Here is a 4,950-nt window from a genome sequence, read left to right as displayed (position 1 = left end):
AAAATTGATTATTTTTCTAAACCATTCACACACATTTTTCTTAAGTGTGTTGCTTTCATAAATATCCTTAGAAACTTGAATGTTTTGCTCCATACAATATCTAATATATCTAGTTTAAGGGGGTGAAATAATATAAACTGTTAAAAGACAGAGCCTAAACCCTGCTATTTTAGCAACTTTAATCCTGTAAGTTCCTTATTGATTATTAACTTGCTTTATAACTCAAGCAAGAGAGAAATTTATTCTTCCCAGGAACAAATGATAATATTATATAATCTTTTATGTCCCTTCATCGGTAGCATGTACCAAATGTTACATATGTTTTGATTCTGACACTTGTGAATTCTCAGTAGGGGAATACTTCTCTTTATACATAAGAAAACTCAGGTTCTAAGGGTTTATATCACCTTAGCTAATAGGTGGTAGAGGACTTGATGCCTTGCTCTTTGAAGAACATTCCTTCCTACTGGTAATTCAAATCTGAGGGCTTTTTTCCTTATTTTCTGATGAATTGGAAAAACTGAAATTAATTTTGTTCTAATAAAAACCAAAGAGTTGCCATTGTTTTTTTGTTTGTTTGTTTGTTTGTTTTTTTTGCATGAGCAGGCACCGGGAATCGAACCCAGGTCTCCGGCATGGCAGGCGAGAACTCTGTCACTGAGTCACCGTGGCCCACCCACCATTGTATTTGTTCAAAAAAAAAAAAGAAAGAAGGAAACAGAATGAGAGATAACACATAATCCATAAAAGTAAAGGAAAAGAAAGAGAAAAAATTAAAATTGCACTAATGTGACATGACACAGTGTGATGAGTTTTAATAATATGCTTAAATTGAATTGTCTAGGGAGACACCTGCTCTCTTTAGAAATCAATCTTTCAAGACAAACTTTTAAACCTTCATACAGACATTTGCACTTCTACATAAGTGGTGTGTATACATGATGCTTAATGTGCTGTTTGTTTCATTAAAATTTTCATGGGCAGGATACTTTACAGATGGCAGTCAGTGACAATCAATTTGGCAGTTAATTTAAAATGACAATGCTGTATGCATATCTCCTGTCATTATCAAGTATAAAGTATATCTTAATACAGAATGTAACAAAGAAAAATCAAAATATTGAGTGAAAGACTCAGTGTACCAGTTAAATTCTAAAGTACCAATATGATTCTGTCCTCTGTTATGGAGAAAACAACCTCACTGAACCTAATTTTTATTGGACCTCAATTGTTGCAATAATCACACTTCTGTGCAGAGAAAAGGGATAGAAAATATAATCTTATGATTTAACTGAATTTATGGTGGCATACAGTAGGTTAGATGTATATTTACTCACAAAACTGTATAATTTTAATGCTACCACTCATTTAGTTCTTAATTTTCATGACCATAACACATCATAGTTGATTCAATGATGACAGAATGTTTATTGATCCTTACATCTGAAACAGACATAACTGTTACATGGCAGCTTATAACATTTACAATGCAAACAAGAAAAAAAAAATGGATCACATCAAAGCTGACATGTTTTAAAAGCAATACCTTGCATTCTCAAATAAATTTGCACAACTTTTTGTAGCTATGACAAAAGTAAGAATAGTCTTCTTACTGCCATTCCATAATCAATATAGTACATTGAGTATTATTGATCTACCAATACTCTTTATTACTTTGGAAAACCTTTATTAAACATCTGTTACATGCAAGGTGCCATACTAGGGCATTGGCATAGAAAATTAAAAAGTAAGATAAAAGTTAAAAATATGACATAGATTTTCATGTAACTTGCAATGTAATGGTGGAAAATGATAATATTGGTATTAATATTATTCAAATAGAAGAATCATGAAAATAAACATAAAATTGAAACTGAGAGGTAGTATAAAGAAAGCTATTTCATATTGTGATAATAGTTAATAGGAAGATTGACATCCTCTGAGAAGTTTTGGAAGGCTTTTCATTGGAAGAGTAGGCATTAATAGGCTAAGGTGATGGAGTAGGGTGTAAAAAGTCACTGAAATCGCAGCATGGACAAAATCAACTAATGAGAAAGAGAAATTTGTGAAATTCCAATTTTAATGATCCAGAAGAGTCACAAAAGAGAGCTGAGAAGGAGTGACCAGAATACATAGGTATAAGTCTGCATGAGAGTATGGTGGATATGGTCCAAGCACTATAAGCTGTAGAGTGTGATGGACAGTAAGAAGGAAGAAAAACATTGTACTTTAACTGTAAGAACCTTTATTTTAAGTAATATTATATGTGATTATTAAACAACAAGAAGAAAAGTTGGAATGTCTGTAGGGAAGTAGATTCATTGATTTGTGGTTGATAACTGAACACTACAGAGATGAAATTTGAGAGAGAAAAAAATTATAAGAGGAACAGGGGAATTCTTGGCTATGAAATAGAATGAGGAAATATGTTACTGAAGTAATAATAAAACTGTTAAATTAAGTCTGAAAGAAGTGGCAACTCATCTGAGGAAGAAGATCCAGATTGCATGGGAAATGGATATAAGACCCTTAAAAGTAAGTACTGGAGTTTGACTAGCTATGGTAGCTAACTTGAGCTATTTTGTAATCTTGACTATAAGGACTCAGTGTAATGAAGGTTGGGTCCTGTGAAAATTAGTCTAGCAGATTTTGAAAAACAATTTGGAGGTATGAAACTCAGGTATTGAGGGGAAAAGCTAGAAGGCTATTGCAGCAATTCATATGAAAAGTAATAAAGACCTGAAATAGGGTGAAAGAGGGCAAACAGAAGATGACCTCAAATTGTATTCTGAAGCACATGGCCAGTGTTTTGTTTTCTTCATGGACATTTTTCTCTTCTGATGTTTGGAATCGGATATACTCGGAAGTTGTTTTACTTTCCTGATGGGCCTGCCTGCTGAGAGATCCAGAATGGAAAATTTACCCTCATTAGGAAGCTTGTTAAATCATCTGTCTGACCAGAAGGCCTTTTCCTATGGCTCTAACTGATGGAAATGAGTTTGAATTTAGATGATTCTGAAAAGTGAAAAAATTAAATTGTATCTATTTCAGTTTACTGAAACAATGCCTTTTGAACAATGGGAACTTATTGGCTTACAAGCGTAAAGTTTTGAGGCCATGAAAATCTCCAAATCAAGCCATCATCAAGATGATACTTTCTTCCTGAAGACCAACTATCAGAAATCCTGGACTCCTCTGTCACATGGCAAGGTGCTAGGATTTGGTGCTTTCAGCCCTGCTTCCATGGCTTTCTCACTCTGTATCCATCCCATTTACAAAGGACTCTAAGGAGAAGAGTAAGACCTCCCCTAGCCGTGCCTTAACTCATGAAACCTATTGACAATAGGTTTCCGTTCACAGGAATGGATAAGCTTTAAGAATATGATTTTCTGGGACACATACGGTTCCAAACAACTGCAGTGACACAATAAAAATATTAATAGTGGTAGGATAACTTTCCCCTTCTATTTTGGGGCCTCTCTTCATAATCTAAGGAATAGAAACCAGTTTTTTTTCAAGAAGACTTAAGCTGTTTTAGAAAAAAATAATTCAAGTGCTCATCAAAATTCTCTCCTTCAGACTGAATGTTTTCTTTTTTTAAATATTCCATCCAGTTGCATAACATGAATTAAATATAATAAAATTGTAATATAAAAAATCATTTTATTCCATAACACCCATATTATTTTATTCTGAAAAACAGAACAAAATTAACCATCTTATAATTTGTGATTTATTGAGTAATATTAAATTTTAGTTTTAGGATTTTTAGATGAGGAAATGAATTAACTACATTAAAGTACTTTAAATTGCATTCATATATCTCAAAGTATCTATCTTGATTTTAAGCTGTGTCAAAACTGTTAAAATAATTTCTGAATAAAGTTTACATAAATATAAAAAAATTATTAAGTATTTTAAATATCATTATAAAGTACATAGTTTCCAGTCAGTATGGAAAAACAGAGACTTTGTTTTCCCTCTTGACTAAAGATATCAAAAACTGGAAATAGGGAGACAATAGAGTAAAAAAAGTAATGAAACCAAAATCTGGTTCTTAAGAAGATCAATAAAATTGACAAACTTCTATTTAAGCTAATCAAGAAAAGGATAGAAGACATATGTTAGTATCCCATGATATTAAAATGATAATAAGGGAATATTATGAACACCCCTATGCCCACTGTTCTAGTTTGTTAGCTGCCAGAATGCAATATACCAGAAATGGAACGGCTTTTAAAAAGGGGAATTTAAGAGGTTTGTAGTTTACAGTTCTAAGGCTGAGAAAATGTCCCAGTTAAAGCAAATCTATAGAAGTGTCCAATCTAAGGCATACAGGGAAAGATACCACGATTAAAGAAGGCCAGTGAAATTCAGGGTTTCTCTCTCAAGTGGAAAGGCACGTGGCAAACACAGTCAGAGTTTCTCTCTCATCTGGAAAGGCACATAGTGAACACGGCATCATCTGCTAGCTTCTTCTCCTGGCTTCCTGTTTCATGAAGCTCTTTAGGAGGCATTTTCCTTCCTCATCTCCAAAGGTCGCTGACTGGTGGACTCTGCTTCTCGTGACTATGTCGTTCTGCTCTGCTCTCTCTGAATCACTCTCATTCTCCAAAATGCTTTCTCTTTAATGGGTGGAGACATGTCGTCACCTAATCCATCTTGACAACGACTCTTGATTAAATCACATCTCCAGGGAGATAATCTAATTACAGTTTCAAACATACAGCATTGAATAGGGATTAGAAGAAGTGGCTGCCTTTACAAAATGAGATTGGAATTAAAACATGGCTTTTCTAGGGTACATACATCATTTCAAACCAGCACACCCACAGTTTGATAATTTAGATGAGATAAACCAAACCCTTGAAAAATGTAATCTACAAAATCACACATGGAGGAATAGATCATCTTCATAGCCCTAATTCTAGGGTAGAGTTTGAATCAATC

Source organism: Tamandua tetradactyla, chromosome 10, assembly GCF_023851605.1.
Source record: "Tamandua tetradactyla isolate mTamTet1 chromosome 10, mTamTet1.pri, whole genome shotgun sequence".
Classification (NCBI taxonomy): Eukaryota; Metazoa; Chordata; class Mammalia; order Pilosa; family Myrmecophagidae; genus Tamandua; species Tamandua tetradactyla.
This window is presented reverse-complemented; position numbering follows the sequence as displayed.